The 16309-nt window shown below is 45.6% G+C and overlaps 1 non-coding gene across 1 annotated transcript; it reads right to left on the reverse strand.

The window, feature by feature from the left end:
• Window positions 1-16021: 16021 nt before the first annotated feature.
• Window positions 16022-16095, reverse strand: Trnai-aau. The gene has a single exon. It is a non-coding gene; the product is annotated as a tRNA-Ile (tRNA).
• Window positions 16096-16309: the final 214 nt, after the last annotated feature.

The following is a 16309-nucleotide window of genomic DNA, read 5'->3' on the forward strand; positions in this document are numbered from 1 at the left end:
TCCTTTCTTTCAGGAGTGCTAGTTCTGCAATGTTCGCAGGAGAGCTTCTGTAAAGTTTGGAAAGTAGGAGACGAAGTACTGGCAGAAGTAAAGCTCTGAGGTGGGGGCGTGAGTCGTGCTTGGGTAGCTCAGTTGGTAGAGCACTTGCCGGCGAAAGGCAAAAGTCCCGAGTTCAAGTCTCGGTCCGGCACACAGTTTTAATCTGCCAGGGAGTTTCATAATAGTCCAGTGTCTGACCATTGTGGATGTTCGCTCGGTAAAAATTAAACAGTGTAATGAATGTTCTTCATTGGCTTGTCGTTAAAAGACGCTGAAACCTAAAGCGGGCGACAGGGCGTAGGACTAACACGCAACGTCGCAAAAAGTGCCCGCTCTGAAAAGCAGGACAGGGTGGGGGGGGGGGGCGATTTGTGACACGTCTTATGATCGAGTACAATACTGGTGTAGTTACAAGTGTTCCGGAGCACACTGTTCAGCTCATGTTGTTGAACATGTGGATCTGCAGCGGACGGCCTGTACGTATTCCCGTGTTGACCCAACGACATCGTCACTCACGACTGAAATGGATACGCGATCATCGAAATTGAACCATTGATAAATTGGGACGTATCGCCTGATAGGGGGAATCGCGTTTCTTGTTAAACCAGGTCGACAGGCGGATCTCATGCGAATGAGCATGCACCGCGCCATGAACGCAGTCCCCTTGGAGCATGCATCTACGCTTCTATTGTACCTGTAACACTAATCAAAGGCATTACGATAGTTGTGGACTACGTGACTATTATTGCGGACCATATGAAGCCTGTGTGCTAGATGTCTTCCCCGACAGCGATGGCACCTTTCATCAGAATTGTCCGTATAAGAAAGGCAGAATTGTGGCACAGCGGACTGAGGTGCCTGATACTGAACTCAGGCTGATGTCTTGTTCACCTGATCTGAACCCGGTGGAGCACATCAGGAACTCTTATTGGGCGACAGCTACGCCCTCACCAACCACCTGCCCGTAATTTATGGGAATTTCGTGACCTGTGCTAGATCAGCTGCCACATACCGCCAGAATCTAAAAAAAAACTCGCCGAATCACCCTCAACAGAACTTTTGCTGCATTGCGCTCCAGAGGTGGACAAACACGCTATTAAGCATAGTGATAAAGTTTTGCAACATCTGTGCATGTCGCAACCTATGTTGCTACGAGAGGCGTTCATTAAGTAATGCAATACTTTTTTCCTGAAAGCGATTGGTTTTATTCAGAATTTTAGCACAACACTATATAATTCCCCGCTCTTTTGGGTGCAGAATCGTATTTTTCAACACAATCTCCGTTCAATGCTACGGCCTTACGCCACCTTACTAGGAGGGCCCGTGTGCCTGCACGGTACCACTGTGCTGCGCGATGTCGGAGCAACGTCCTGCTGCATCAATAACCTCCCCATCATCCACGTACTGCTTCCCGCGGATTGCGCCCTTCATTGTTCAAACAAATGGAAGCCGGAAGGTGCGAGTCCGGGCTGCAGGGTGGATGAGGAAGAATAGTTCAACGAAGTTTTCTGAGCTCCTCTCGGGTGCACAGATATGTGTGAAGCCAGCGCGTTGTCGTGGAACAGGAGAAATTCGTTTGCAGTTTTGTGGCGGCGAACAGGCTGAAGTCGTTTCTTCAATGTCCTGAGGGGAGCACAGTACACTCCAAAGTTGATCGATGCACCATGAGAGAGGGGACATCAAACAGAATAACCCCTCCAGAATCCCAGGAGACTGTGTCATAACTTTACTGACTGAGGGTGCAGCCCTGACCTTTTTCTGCAGAGGAGAGGTGGCGTGTCGCCACTCCATAGATTCCCGTTTTGTTTCCCGTTCTGAGAGATGAACCCATATTTCATTGCCTGTGACGATGTAAGACAAAAAAAATTGTTACGAGCAGCCTCGTAACGCGAGAGCAATTCCGCCCAGATGGTCCTTAGTTGTTCTGCATGATCTTCTGTTTGCCGGCGAAGAACGCAGCGGGCACACACCTTTCCGTATCCCAATTGGTGGCCCAGTGTGCCAGCACTACCAACAGAGAAGTCTAGTTGTGCAGTGACTTGTCGTCCACCTCGAGTGAGTGTGTCCGCACGTTCAAACATTGCAAGATTCACACATGGATGCGACAAGTCGGCAAGTGGGATATCGGAGAGGTCTGCGTGACCTTGCTGCGATGATGACAGACGCCTCGCCCAATGGCTCATCGTGCTTTTGTTCACTTTCGCGTCTTCATCGAGCCGTGCCGCGGCTCGCGTTGGTGCTGTTCGTAGGTTTCCGCCCTCTGTTGGAGGCCAGCCGTATCTTTTAGTTGGCATGGCTGCGGTTGTTTGTGTTCTTCTCGTCTCGACTGGCGCCACTCGTTTCGCAAACGTTGCCTGTCCGCTAGTAGCAGCAACGGAGGTAGTAACTGTTGCCCTGTCTTTGGTGCGACGTCGTTGTTTTTCCGTGTACTGTGAGTGTGGCAATTCGGTTGGGGACTCAGGAGGAGCCAGGTCTGCGCATTGCAAGAACACGCTGGGACCGCTGGCGGCGCGCGTGGACTGCCGGATGGAAGGGCTGTGGTCACGAGGCTGCACGACCTCGTCGTAAACCAGATCCTGCAGGCTTTCAGATGAGTGCATTTCAATTCAAGTAGAGAAACCTCCACCATTGTGATATCTCACGATTCCCCAGTGACTTGGGTTCGTGTTGCTGCTCGTAGTGTCGCCGAGGCGAAGAGCAGCGAGTGGTGTGGCTGGGGAAGGCGGATCTGATTACCTTCCCTCGACTTCTTATTACTATTTACTGCGTTCAACTTGTTACAATTTGTTAAGCTCAACCAGCGGTAAGTTTTCTTGCCTGGTGCCCGCTAACGCCCCAGTTACCTGCCCTGGGGGTTAGTGGATGTAACGGCAGTGTACATTTCCTCGCCTTGCCGCAGCTGTCTGGCTGTTGTCCGGTAAAGCGTGTAGTTTTGACAGCTTTCTTGATTGTAGGCCGTTTGTGATTCTTCTACTGTGGTGGTAGTGATTTCTTTCCCGTTCCTATCCCATCGCTCGCGAAAGTGTTTGTTGCCGGACCTTCTCAGAGATCGATTCCTGGAGCACCGTTTGTGACTGGTCCTTGTGTTTTGTTATTGTATTGTTTATTACCATACCTTGTAATGCCTACATTAAAGGTTATGTATGTATAGTTAATAGTTCCGGTCGCGTTCTGAAATAAATCTAGCAGTGTAAGGGTTGTGTTACAAGGTTACGATCATCTTATTTCACCCGTTTGGTGGTCAGTTCCTTGTTTCTTTTAATTAACCCATACTTGTATTTGCTGTTTTACAGCAGGTTTCTAAATTTTTTGTATAATTGCCGTTCCTGGCGTGTAAGGCCTTCAGCCGTGATTTTGGTCTCCAGCCGTCGGCTGGAGACACCAAAGGGTACAGTTCGGATGCAGACGCGAAAGCGGACAGTCGGTCTCTAAGCAGCTAGGAAGTGAGACGACTTAAAAAAATTTCGCGTTGTGTGGTATCGCGGGACTTAGTCTCCGAGCGGTGAGCAGCCGCGTGCCTGGTGTGAACTCTAACTTTTCGCATAGTTAACGAGGTGGAGTATCGAACTTGTATTTCGCGATGAGATTGTAAATGATAGAACCGTGTCAAATGGATATGCGCTCGAGTGCAGCATTAACTCTGAATAAGACCACTTTCGCTATTAGTTTGCTTTCTAAATAAACATTATTCTAACCAAATCGCAACTGTGTGGCCTACATCATTTATGGGTCGTTAACTCGGTTCCCGATGTTATTATTACTGTCATTATATGTTATGTTGAGAGGCACCCACATGCCTTGCTCATACTGTGGCATCAAGCAGTCAGGCCTGCAAGATGAGTGGTCTGCCAAGCGAGTGGATTCATTCTTATTTATCGAGTAACATGAACTCTCGTACTCACAATTAAGTTACAAATTATCCTCCTGTATGAATATTACGCAACGGATAACGCACATCTGACTGTTAGTAATTTACACAACTCTGACTGTTCACTACGCACTGGCAATACCACATTTTCTTTCTTACCCAACGGCTTTGAACAACACGTGGCCATCGCACTGAATATGAATGGCGCACACATTATAAATTCTGGGTATCATGACAACATACTATTCGAAGGAAAAGGCCACCAATCTTTTTCTTTTCACTATCTTATTTATTCCGATAAATTCTATAACCTAAACACACAAATTCTATAACCTACAACAGTAACACAAGAGAAATTCCGCCCAGTGGGCATGGCTTTACATTGGTGATTCTCTATCTTACGGTATCGTAATTATTTAACGCTACAGTGCACTTTCTGGATAGGATGGTGGATCTTTTGCTATATCTCACACTTCGACTCTCACAACCATCATCACGAAACTTTCCTCCAGACCGAGCGGTACAAAAGGAACATGCATAACCCGCTACCTCTGAAACTACCTTGCTACTCTCCCATTCAAACCACACATACTTAAATTACATGACATACACCACACTGCAACATGGAATACAACACAAGGAATAGTCACAACATTATAATCACATCACTTTCAGCTTTCCCACTTCAATTAGTATTTATCCCAGTTTCACACGACACTGCCCCACTTCGTAATTTTTCTTTCCTACTATGAACTCTGGAGGATATATGCACGTCTTCCTGTGCAATGCAAGCCAAGTGGCGTTGCTGGATAGACGGCTGACTCACCTTGCTTCTCTCTCAGAGTATTATAGTTTAAATCAAGCGTCACACGGAAACATAACACGCAAAGTAATATTAGGAACATATTCATCACACACGCGAGTCCTCAACTGATACCATGGACGAGTACTTCTCTTTATCCTTTGTCTCATACAAAGATTGAGACTCACACGGTACACATCACGTGGAAGTACTCGTCTCTAATTTCAAGTCCTGCACGCGCCATTTCTTAAATATTTCCAACTTATAGTACACACGCTAGTAATTCAGCTTAACTTAAGCACTCGGAAGTATTTCAACTTATTGCTACACGTGGTTTCATTGTGAACGTTGGTCATTTCCGAAGATTTCTACGATCCCCTTAATATTACCTGCCTGACATTTAACTCTCCCCACAAAAGTTCCTGAAATAGAGAAATTATTATTCCAAACAACTCTTAAGTATTTCACATTCATACCATGTCTCCACTCTTTTGTCTTTACGGAGCACACCTAAGACAGGTATTACCAACACTAGATCCAGCGGCAAAGTGCTGAAACATGGCCGATCTCGCACCTCCGCCAAGGTGGGGGAGCACTATGCTGCCGTATTTGTCAGCCACATTTCAGGCGTTCAAAGCTCAGGTAAATTTCATCTCTTTGGTCCCACCAAAGGTGACCCAAGTACCGTCTCAAAGATGATCGTATATTGCACATCCACTATCTGTGGTTAGCAGACGACCATACATTCATTCATTTCGCAGGTCTCACCAAATTGGACGTAATGATTTATTTTGTGGGAGTGCACATGTGATCAGTTAAATAAATAAATTGTCATTCTTTCCTACAGTGGTATCCGGCTTCGCTGTATTAATTGAAATTGAGTTATTATTAGAAAAAAATATGTTGTTCTGACAAGAATAACGAAGAATGTTGTACCCATTTTCAACGTCGGGCGGTACTGTACCCTTTCAATGTTAACTTGGTATTTCGCAAACTTGCCATCAGCCAGACAATTTAACCAAAGAGTCCGAAGTGTCTAATTTAGGGCGTGTAAAGCGACAGGTGCGGTTCAACCCCTAGACGAGTTTGAGCCAAGACATTTGGACGAAGAGGAACCGCATGTGAGCCCGAACATCTTTGGGTTGTTAGCTCGTAATATCTCTGTATTTGAATACGCAGGCCTATACCACTTTCTTTGGCGCTTCTGTGTACCATATATAATACTGATACAGAAAGTTGTTGTTTAGCTAAAAACAATGCTAGACGTCAGCTATGAATGAGAATGACTGTACATGAGGCATTTTCCAGAAGAAGATGAAAGACGGCAGGCTCTTCTGGCCCGTCCATCTCCCGGATAGAAGGCCCTCCAGGGCCATTCGTCTTTCATTTTATCTCGTATGCGAAGTTTATTTTGTGTGGGCCGATCTTTTACATGCAGATAGAGTGATTGAGCACTATGTACTCTAATGAATTGATATTCCATTTAGTTTGCGTTGTGAAAGTCTTGTTTCCACTGCTTTTCTTCTGCCTTGTTTTTCGTGTCCACTCGATACAACCGAAGCAAGCAGCTGAGGGGTCGAGTGCGTTTCACACTACTTTTTGCTGGAACTGACGTTATCGTGACGTAGTGGCGCTGTGAAGGCGACCAGAAACGAAGCTATCGATTTGTCGATCGCTATAGCGCCGAGTTGATGTGTTAGTGAGAGGAGAATCCAACAGGGAACTCTTTACAGGAATGTGTGTGTTGTGCGAAATATTTGTGACAAGGAGTAATATGAATGTTGTAGCACATCCTTATACTCGAAGTAATTCACACTGTCCTCGTAGGTTCTTGCCTAATCACAGGAAAATCGCGACATATTCGGAAACGAAAAGGCACATAATTGTGAGAAGGAAGAATGTGAATTTTAATGCAACTCGTTTCAGTCGCAGGTTTCTGCCTAACCACACACTCGCAAATTGCCTCGTATTGGGAAATGAACACCCAAATATTTATTTCATCCTTCGTTCTGTAATCAGATGGAAATGCTAAATCAGAACATACTTGTCTTGCATTCATAACGAAGTCCCAGACTGTGTTAACGCAAATACGAAAAAAGAAGCATGTAGTTAGTTGGGAACTTCCATCTTTTCACTCCGTAAATCAAGACGTTATCCATGATGCTGAGGGTTAATCGCACGACTGTTGTCTCAAGACCTGTTTGTTATAATATTGCTTTGAGTCTTGTATTGTTGGTGCGTTATTAACTGACTTTAATGATAAGGGCGACGTTTTTGTGATACATTTTCGTTGCTCCAATGCTTTGAAACAACATACTGCGGTACACACACTACAACTAAATGAATGATTGAAATGTACGCAGTTCAGACAGAGGTAGTCACACGCGCTAGCAAATGCTCACTATTGACGTCACGATTGCAAAAAGTAGTGTGAAGTGTACTCGACCCGCAACCGTAGGGTGCGCTAGGGCCGGTCGTTGTGGACGATCGGTTCCAGGCGCTTCAGTCCGGAACCGCGCTGCTTTTTTTTTTTGTGTGTTAGGGGGTCGAGGGTGTCGGACCAGTACTTGGATGGACGAGAGGAATGGAAAACAGCGGGCCTGCCGGGCGCTGACGTAAAATCCTGACTTCGCTGCCTCCGTTGTACGCTGGCGGACGCCTTCGCCCGTAGTCTTACAGCGAGGGTGGCGTATTCTGATGGACGCACGGTGCTTGTTGGCGAAATGACGATACTCCGACTACAGAGCCAGCAGGCTTTGTTTGCTGGCCTTCCTAGAGCTGTATGTCCGGCCCCGAGGGGTACGCGAACCTCTGGTGCCACTCGTAGCTCGCCGCCTTTGCATATTGCTTCGCGTGCTCCCACGCCTGTGTCTTCCCGCACGCGCAATCTGCGAGATTGGTGGTGGTGCCCTGGCCGTGACCTCAGCTCACGTTTGCAGGCGCCGTTTGCTCTGACAAACTATTCCGTTGGAGGATGTTGTTTAAATACGAGGGTTGGAACTTTAGTAGTGGCAACTATTTATTTACAGCTCTTACAAAATAGATTCGTGTTTCAAAGTTTTACTGAACTTCAAAGTAGTCACCAGCACTGTGTATAACCCGTTTCTAGCAATGTGGAAGTCGTAGGATACTCTTAGCAGTGCCAGTTGTGTTGACAGTTCGAGCGGCGCGGTCTATTGCCAGAGGAATTTGTAGCAGTTCTGAAGAGAATGCCGTGAAGTGTTTCCTTCAGTTCAGAAATAGAGTTGAACTCACGAGGGCTTAAGTCAGGGGAGTGCAGTAGGTGGTATAGCGCTTAGCAGCCCCATCAGTTAAACAAATCAGTAACAGCTTCCGCTGTACGTGCTTGAGCATTGTCCTGCAAAATGATGGTCACGTCCTGCAGAAAGTTTCATCACTTTTGTCTCTATGCTGTTCATTTTTGAAACATAACCTACGACCAGCTTATAGGCAGAAGCGATGATACTTTCTGCAGGACCTGACCATCATTTTGCAGGACAATGCTCAAGCACGTACAGTGAAAGCTGTTACTGATTTGTTTGGCTGTGGGGCTGCTAAGTGCTAAACCACCTACTGCACTCTCCTGACTTAAGCCCTCGTGAGTTCAACTCGATTTCTGAACTGAAGGAAACATTTCACGGCATTCGCTTCAGAATTGCCACAAATTCGTCGAGCAATAGACCGGGCAGCTCGAACTGGCACGACACCCACATCACTGGCAATGGGTTATACACAATGCTGGTGCCTACTATGAAGGTCAGTAAAACTTTGAAGCATGAATCTACACTACTGGACATTAAAATTGCTACACCACGAAGATGACGTGCTACAGACACGAAATTTAACCGACAGGAAGAGGATGCTGTCATATGCAAATGATTAGCTTTTCAGAGCATTCACACAAGGTTGGCGCCGGTGGCGACACCTACAAAGTGCTGACATGAGGAAAGTTTCCAACCGATTTCTCATACACAAACAGCAGTTGATCGGCGTTGCCTGGTGGTATGTTGTGGTGATGCCTCGTGTAAGGAGGAGAAAAGCGTACCATCACGTTTCCGACTTTGATAAAGGACGGATCGTAGCCTGTCGCGATTGCGGTTTATCGTATCGCGACATTGCTGCTCGCGTTGGTCGAGATGCAATGACTATTAGCAGACTATGGAATCGGTGGCTTGAGGAGGGTAATACGGAACGCCGTCCAGGATCCCAACGGCCTCGTATCACTAGCAGTCGAGATGACAGGCATCTTATCCGCATGGCTGTAACGGATCGTGCAGCCACGTCTCGATCCCTGAGTCAAGAGATGGGGTCGCTTGTAAGACAACAACCATCTGCACGAACAGTTCGACGACTTTTGCAGCAGCATGGACTATCAGCTCTGATACCATGGATGCGGTTACCCTTGACGCTGCATCACAGACAGGAGCGCCTGCGATGGTGTACTCAACGACGAACCTGGGTGCACAAATGGGAAAACGTCATTTTTTCGGATGAATCCAGGTTCTGTTTACTGAATCATGATGCTCGCATCCGTGCTTGGCGACATCTCGGTGAACGCACATTAGAAGCGTGCATTCGTCATCGCCATACTGGCATATCACCCGGCGTGATGGTATGGGGTGCCATTGGTTACAAGTCTCGGTCACCTCTTGTTCGCATTGACGGCACTTTGACCAGTGGACGTTACATTTCAGATGTGTTACGACCCGTGGCTCTACCCTTCATTCGATCTATTCGAAACCCTACATTTCAGCAGGATAATGCACCACCGCATGTTGCAGGTACTGCACGGGCCTTTCTGGATACAGAAAATGCTCGACTGCTGCCCTGGCCAGCACATTCTCCAGATCTCTCACCAACTGAAAACGTCTGGTCAATGGTGGCCGAGCAACTGGCTCGTCACAATACGCCAGTCACTATTCTTGATGAACTGTGGTATCGTGTTGAAGCTGCATGGGCAGCTGTACCTGTACACGCCATCCAAGCTCTGTTTGACTCAATGGCCAGGCGTATCAAGGCCTTTATTACGGCCAGAGGTGGTTGTTCTGGGCACTGATTTCCCAGGATCTATGCACCCAAATTGCGTGAAAATGTAACCACATGTCAGTTCTAGTATAATATATTTGTCCAATGAAGACCCGTTTATCATCTGCATTTCTTCTTGGTGTAGCAATTTTAATGACCAGTAGTGTATTTTGTACAAGCTGTAAATAAATAGTTGCCACTATTGAAGTTCCAGCCCTCTTACATGTGTGGTGGGAGTCCAGAACTTCGGAGATATAACTGGCGCAGAGTTTGCCACTTAGCAAGTATTGGCACTTACGGGCTAAGCACCATTTATTTTAGGTGGTTGCTGCGCAGAAGGACGACAGTTTTCTTCCCGACCGACGGAGAGACTATTTCAGACATCACCCAGACCGCTGGATGTGAAACTTCGAAACTCCGTGAACGCGCTTCCTTTGTTGACTTCTCTCCAGGGTCCTCTGAAGGACCTGGTGGGCAACTGCCCTGACTGCGGTATCGGCCTGCACACGACACAGCCATCGCCCACGTTACGACGACAACGATAGTGGTAATATACGCAGTTCCAGCATTTAGGAAATTGATAGGCTATTCGAATGCCCCCTCTGTAGAAGACTCAACTGTACCGAGGCTGCAGTACAAATCAATTGTGCATGCTCCGTAGTATTCTTTGCTGAGTGATCAGTTATTGGTGCGTTGTATGCCAATTCATGTCGCGTGTAATCTCGTTGCCCCTCGGTACACATTGGGATGCACAGTGTCTCACTGAGAGCAGTCAGGATCAGTGGTCAATTTTGTCAACCATTGAGTCTCGGATCCACTCCTGCTTGACGTTTATCACTAATGTTCATTTAATATTCAAGTGCATTTCACTATTTACATAAACGTGTTTGATTTAAATAAATCGTATTGTGATGTCAAGACTTTATGTAATTTTAGTAGTGAAACATATTTTCCAGGCCGGCCGGTGTGGCCGTGCGGTTCTAGGCGCTTCAGTCTGGAACCGCGTGGCCGCTACGGTCGCAGGTTCGAATCCTGCCTCGGGCATGGATGTGTGTGATGTCCTTAGGTTAGTTAGGTTTTAGTAGTTCTAAGTTCTAGGGGACTGATGACCACAGATGTTAAGTCCCATAGTGCTCAGAGCCATTTGAACCATATTTTCCATACTCATCCCCCAGGTCACAGATTTTGGTGGATATCAATTGATTTTTTTCTAACAATTATTTGTGTGACGTTAATCCAACTCGAGTGGCGTTGCAAAGAATCAACAACTAAATTCGCATATTCAAATTTTTACATGAAATTGACAGTGGTTGGTATTAATGAGCTCAGCTCTGATACTGGTTTGTTCAAATCAGGCAGCCTCCAGGTGCCGCGCACGAAGTAAAGGGCCATACCCTTCTAAAGGCTGCATTCGTCTGTGTGCCCTATTTCGGGAAACTGTTTAAAATTAACAAGCGGGCTATGTAGAATATTCTGCCAAGGTTTTGTTTCATTGTCTCAGTGATAGAGGTCAGGGCAGCGTTTTCTTGGTTCAAAAAATGGTTCAAATGGCTCTGAGCAATATGGGACTTAACTTCTGAGGTCATCAGTCCCCTAGGAATTAGAACTACTTAAACCTAACTAACCTAAGGACATCACACACATCCATGCCCGAGGCAGGATTCGAACCTGCGATCGTAGCGGTCGCGCGGTTTCATACTGTAGCGCTTAGAACCGCTCGGCCACTCTGGCCGGCGTTTTCTTGGTTCGTGTCCGCGCAGCACTCTCTCATTCAGTTTAATGTAGCGTGTGCTTAGGGTCAGGTCAATTTACACTCCTGGAAATGGACAAAAGAACCCATTGACACCGGTGTGTCAGACCCACCATACTTGCTCCGGACACTGCGAAAGGGCTGTACAAGCAATGATCACACGCACGGCACAGCGGACACACCAGGAACCGCGGTGTTGGCCGTCGAATGGCGCTAGCTGCGCAGCATTTGTGCACCGCCGCCGTCAGTGTCAGCCAGTTTGCCGTGGCATACGGAGCTCCATCGCAGTCTTTAACACTGGTAGCATGCCGCGACAGCGTGGACGTGAACCGTATGTGCAGTTGACGGACTTTGAGCGAGGGCGTATAGTGGGCATGCGGGAGGCCGAGTGGACGTACCGCCGAATTGCTCAACACGTGGGGCGTGAGGTCTCCACAGTACATCGATGTTGTCGCCAGTGGTCGGCGGAAGGTGCACGTGCCCGTCGACCTGGGACCGGACCGCAGCGACGCACGGATGCACGCCAAGACCGTAGGATCCTACGCAGTGCCGTAGGAGACCGCACCGCCACTTCCCAGCAAATTAGGGACACTGTTGCTCCTGGGGTATCGGCGAGGACCATCCGCAACCGTCTCCATGAAGCTGGGCTACGGTCCCGCACACCGTTTGGCCGTCTTCCGCTCACGCCCCAACATCGTGCAGCCCGCCTCCAGTGGTGTCGCGACAGGCGTGAATGGAGGGACGAATGGAGACGTGTCGTCTTCAGCGATGAGAGTCGCTTCTGCCTTGGTGCCAATGATGGTCGTATGCGTGTTTGGCGCCGTGCAGGTGAGCGCCACAATCAGGACTGCATACGACCGAGGCACACAGGGCCAACACCCGGCATCATGGTGTGGGGAGCGATCTCCTACACTGGCCGTACACCACTGGTGATCGTCGAGGGGACACTGAATAGTGCACGGTACATCCAAACCGTCATCGAACCCATCGTTCTACCATTCCTAGACCGGCAAGGGAACTTGCTGTTCCAACAGGACAATGCACGTCCGCATGTATCCCGTGCCACCCAACGTGCTCTAGAAGGTGTAAGTCAGCTACCCTGGCCAGCAAGATCTCCGGATCTGTCCCCCATTGAGCATGTTTGGGACTGGATGAAGCGTCGTCTCACGCGGTCTGCACGTCCAGCACGAACGCTGGTCCAACTGAGGCGCCAGGTGGAAATGGCATGGCAAGCCGTTCCACAGGACTACATCCAGCATCTCTACGATCGTCTCCATGGGAGAATAGCAGTCTGCATTGCTGCGAAAGGTGGATATACACTGTACTAGTGCCGACATTGTGCATGCTCTGTTGCCTGTGTCTATGTGCCTGTGGCTCTGTCAGTGTGATCATGTGATGTATCTGACCCCAGGAATGTGTCAATAAAGTTTCCCCTTCCTGGGACAATGAATTCACGGTGTTCTTATTTCAATTTCCAGGAGTGTACATTGAGCATCGGCAGTTGACGATTCGAATGCGAAAAAAAGACGCTGAGAAAATAAAGCGACAGAGAAGTGAAAGCTGCATTTATGCCAGTGGCGTTCGTATTAAAGGAAAGACATTTTGAGTTGCCTTATCGAGTTGTGAAAAAAGTGTTACTTGCAAGTGGGTGATAGCAAGAAGAGCTCTTTGGGAGTTTATACGCAGATTAAGGAAAACCATTACAAGAATTTGTCTTAAGTGATACTATAATGGAGCACTCTAGAACGCCTAACAAGCAGCTGATGGTAAATACAAAGCGGTTTAAGGAAGATACCTGGAATATTTTGTGTGTATTTCTAGCACTAAGTTGAAGTTACGTAGTGCTTACATATTAAGCCTGTAGCAGATATCTGTCAAAAGACCGCGAACCGTACCACAAAAAAATCACGAATCGTTTCAGTAGAGAAGGGTCACAGAGGCTAATCGCCCTCACAAAGCCGTAGTCGACGTTTGAGAGATGCTAAGAGAGCACTTAGGCGTAATTCCGAGTAGACGAAGTCATTACTGCGAATACAAATTGTCATTGAGATATTTCGAAAACCAGCTCTCAATATTAAATTATTGAATGATCATTCTTCAATGAGATTTTATAAAACTACAGGTGATAAGCTTAAAATGAAGTATGTAACTCATTTTAAGTATTTCAAGCTGAACTGTGACTACAGCTTGAAACAACCTAAAATAGATGTCTGTGACTAGCACTGCTTCTGAAAAAAAAAAGCTTGAAGCCAATGAAAACGACCTCTGCTTAGCAGATAACTTCAGTCAAAAAAGGAATGCTGGAAGAAATTTTACAATTAAGAAAGACTTTATTCACATGTCCCAATTTGATCATGCACTTCCCGTGATTGAGTTTCATTATTCGCAGAACATGCGTCTACCAAAATCAAATGTGACAAGCCAATTTTACATACGTCTGTTACGGTTATATGCTATATGCTTTCACCGTCCATGTACACGATGGTGATTCTTCATATGTGTAATGCTTTAAGGAAATGTAATTTAAAAAGGATCCAGCACAAGTTGTATTGGTCATATATATTGTTCTAGAAATCAAATTGAAAGACTTTCCACACGTCAGGCATATGGTTCTATTATACGATGCATGTGGTGGTCAGAAATGTTGTAGAAATCAAATTGAAAGACTTTCCCCACGTCAAGCATATTGTTCTATTGTCCGATACGTGTGGTGGTCAGAATAAGAACTCGACGGCAATGTGGACAGCATCAGTGTTTCACGTGGAGGTTACTCATCTTTTCCCAGTTCGAGGACATTCCTTTGGGCGACGTGATAGGAATTTCGGTCTGATTAAAGCAAAAGTGAAGAAAGAAGAAACCATTTCTACAGCAAAACCTTATTTATCACCAGTGGTGATGTGTAGTAGTAGCTCATCGCACATTATTGTTCTTATGGACGGAAGCTTAATAACGGAAGCTTAATAAAGATACGGAAAGAAGGTCTTGACAAATATTTCTTCAAGAAACGTATCGCCAAGGGAACTAGTTTAAAACTCAGAAGCATTTTGTTCAGAAATTCATGGCAAATGGTTCAGTACTAGGCTCATTAACATACAGTGGTCCATATAGACACCTTTCTGGCCTTCAGAAATACATTAATGGTGTATTGAAAAACTCGAGACTATCAACAATGGACTTTAATCCAGTGAAACGGAAGAAAAATAATCGGATGTCGGGGATTTATTTCTGTACATGGATGATCAAAGAAGATTGCGGTTACACGATATGCTTGAAGATAGTTGCCTGCAAGCACACATTATTTAGAAAACAGATATACATGTGGTACAGCAAGAAGAAGAAGAAGAACGAAAAATCATTCAGTAATTACAAAGTATAGCAGAGAAACTATCCATCATAATGTATGGAACACAGAACAAAACAGTGGTGGTTTGGTTGTAGGCCTATTTTGTTATCACTTTACCTTCCTTTATTTTATTTTTGTACCTTTCTCAGGATTTCCTTGATCGTAGATATTATTAAGAATAATATTAATGTTTTGTTTTAATATGTTCTGAGTGTTACAATAACGTTTGAAATAAATGTTTGCTCATTGTAACCTACTGACTACACTGATATGTGGGAAGAGAGCGTACAAATATTAATCAGAAATATTATTTTTCACATTAAAACGTAGGTTAAAATATCTAGTATTATGGAAAGATTTGCTTAATACCAGTATAGTCCCTATTAAAATAGACTTGTGTATTAGAATCAGGTTGTTAGTCAGATATATTAAATTTGAGTATTTAAGTTGTCCTATCTCAATAACCATCTTATTCTATGAGCCTTTCTACGGCAAAATGCCTCAGATGTCGGCTCCATTACGCACAGTGCATTACGATAGAAACTCGGCTTGAATATCAAATATAAATGTGTTCACTGGTTTCAAAGCTCCCCCTTTTTCTCTCTCTCTCTCTCTCTCTCTCTCTCTCTCTCTCTCTCTTGTAGCGGCTTGCCGTCGGATGCAGGGTTTTTTTACACCATTTAGGCGACTTCCGCTTCGGCGATGATGAAATTATAATGAGCACAAAATGTTAATTTCATTTTAAAAGTTTATGGTTTCAAGAAGGGATCGACTTTTTACAAAATGTGAATCATAAGCCAAACGCGGTTGAAACCCGAAACTCTGTTTTATGTGAATTAAGTACGGTATTTATCTAGTGGCTTTTGCTTCTTCTACGCATTTTATATATATTCAGATGGTTCTTTGGAACGTGGATGATTCAGATCTGTAAAAGAGGCTTGTTGTTTTTCTCTTTAATCACTCGATGTTAATTTTACTCTCGGCAATATTTCGTGTATGCGAAAAAATACGAAGCCTAATTGTGTTTCGGAATATACCGATAGTAAGAAACTTACGCGATAGATTAGCTGCGACGTAGTAGATATTTGATTCATTCGCTCATGACAATTTGATCTACGCATCACATATGCTCGAATTAATAATTGACGCATTACCGAACGAAACTATTGTGATCAAAGCGAGGAAAAAAAATATTGGCCCGTGGGGGGATCGAACCCACGACCTTCGCTTTATTAGCACGACGCTCTAACCAACTGAGCTAACGGGCCAGTTGGCGAAGTGTCCTGTACAGCAAATGATATTGAGGAATAGTAACTATTTTGACCCCTTTCTTAATTATTCATTCATTCATTCTAAGCCGTAGACCTTACCAAGAAGGAGAGCCGTCACGCATACATTAACACAAAACGAAGGCATAAATTTAACCTGCGTGGTGTACCATCAACATACTAACACGATGCAGCTTCATGCTATTCACGTATA

The sequence above is a fragment of the Schistocerca piceifrons genome, chromosome 8 (assembly GCF_021461385.2).
Source record: "Schistocerca piceifrons isolate TAMUIC-IGC-003096 chromosome 8, iqSchPice1.1, whole genome shotgun sequence".
NCBI classification, from domain to species: Eukaryota; Metazoa; Arthropoda; class Insecta; order Orthoptera; family Acrididae; genus Schistocerca; species Schistocerca piceifrons.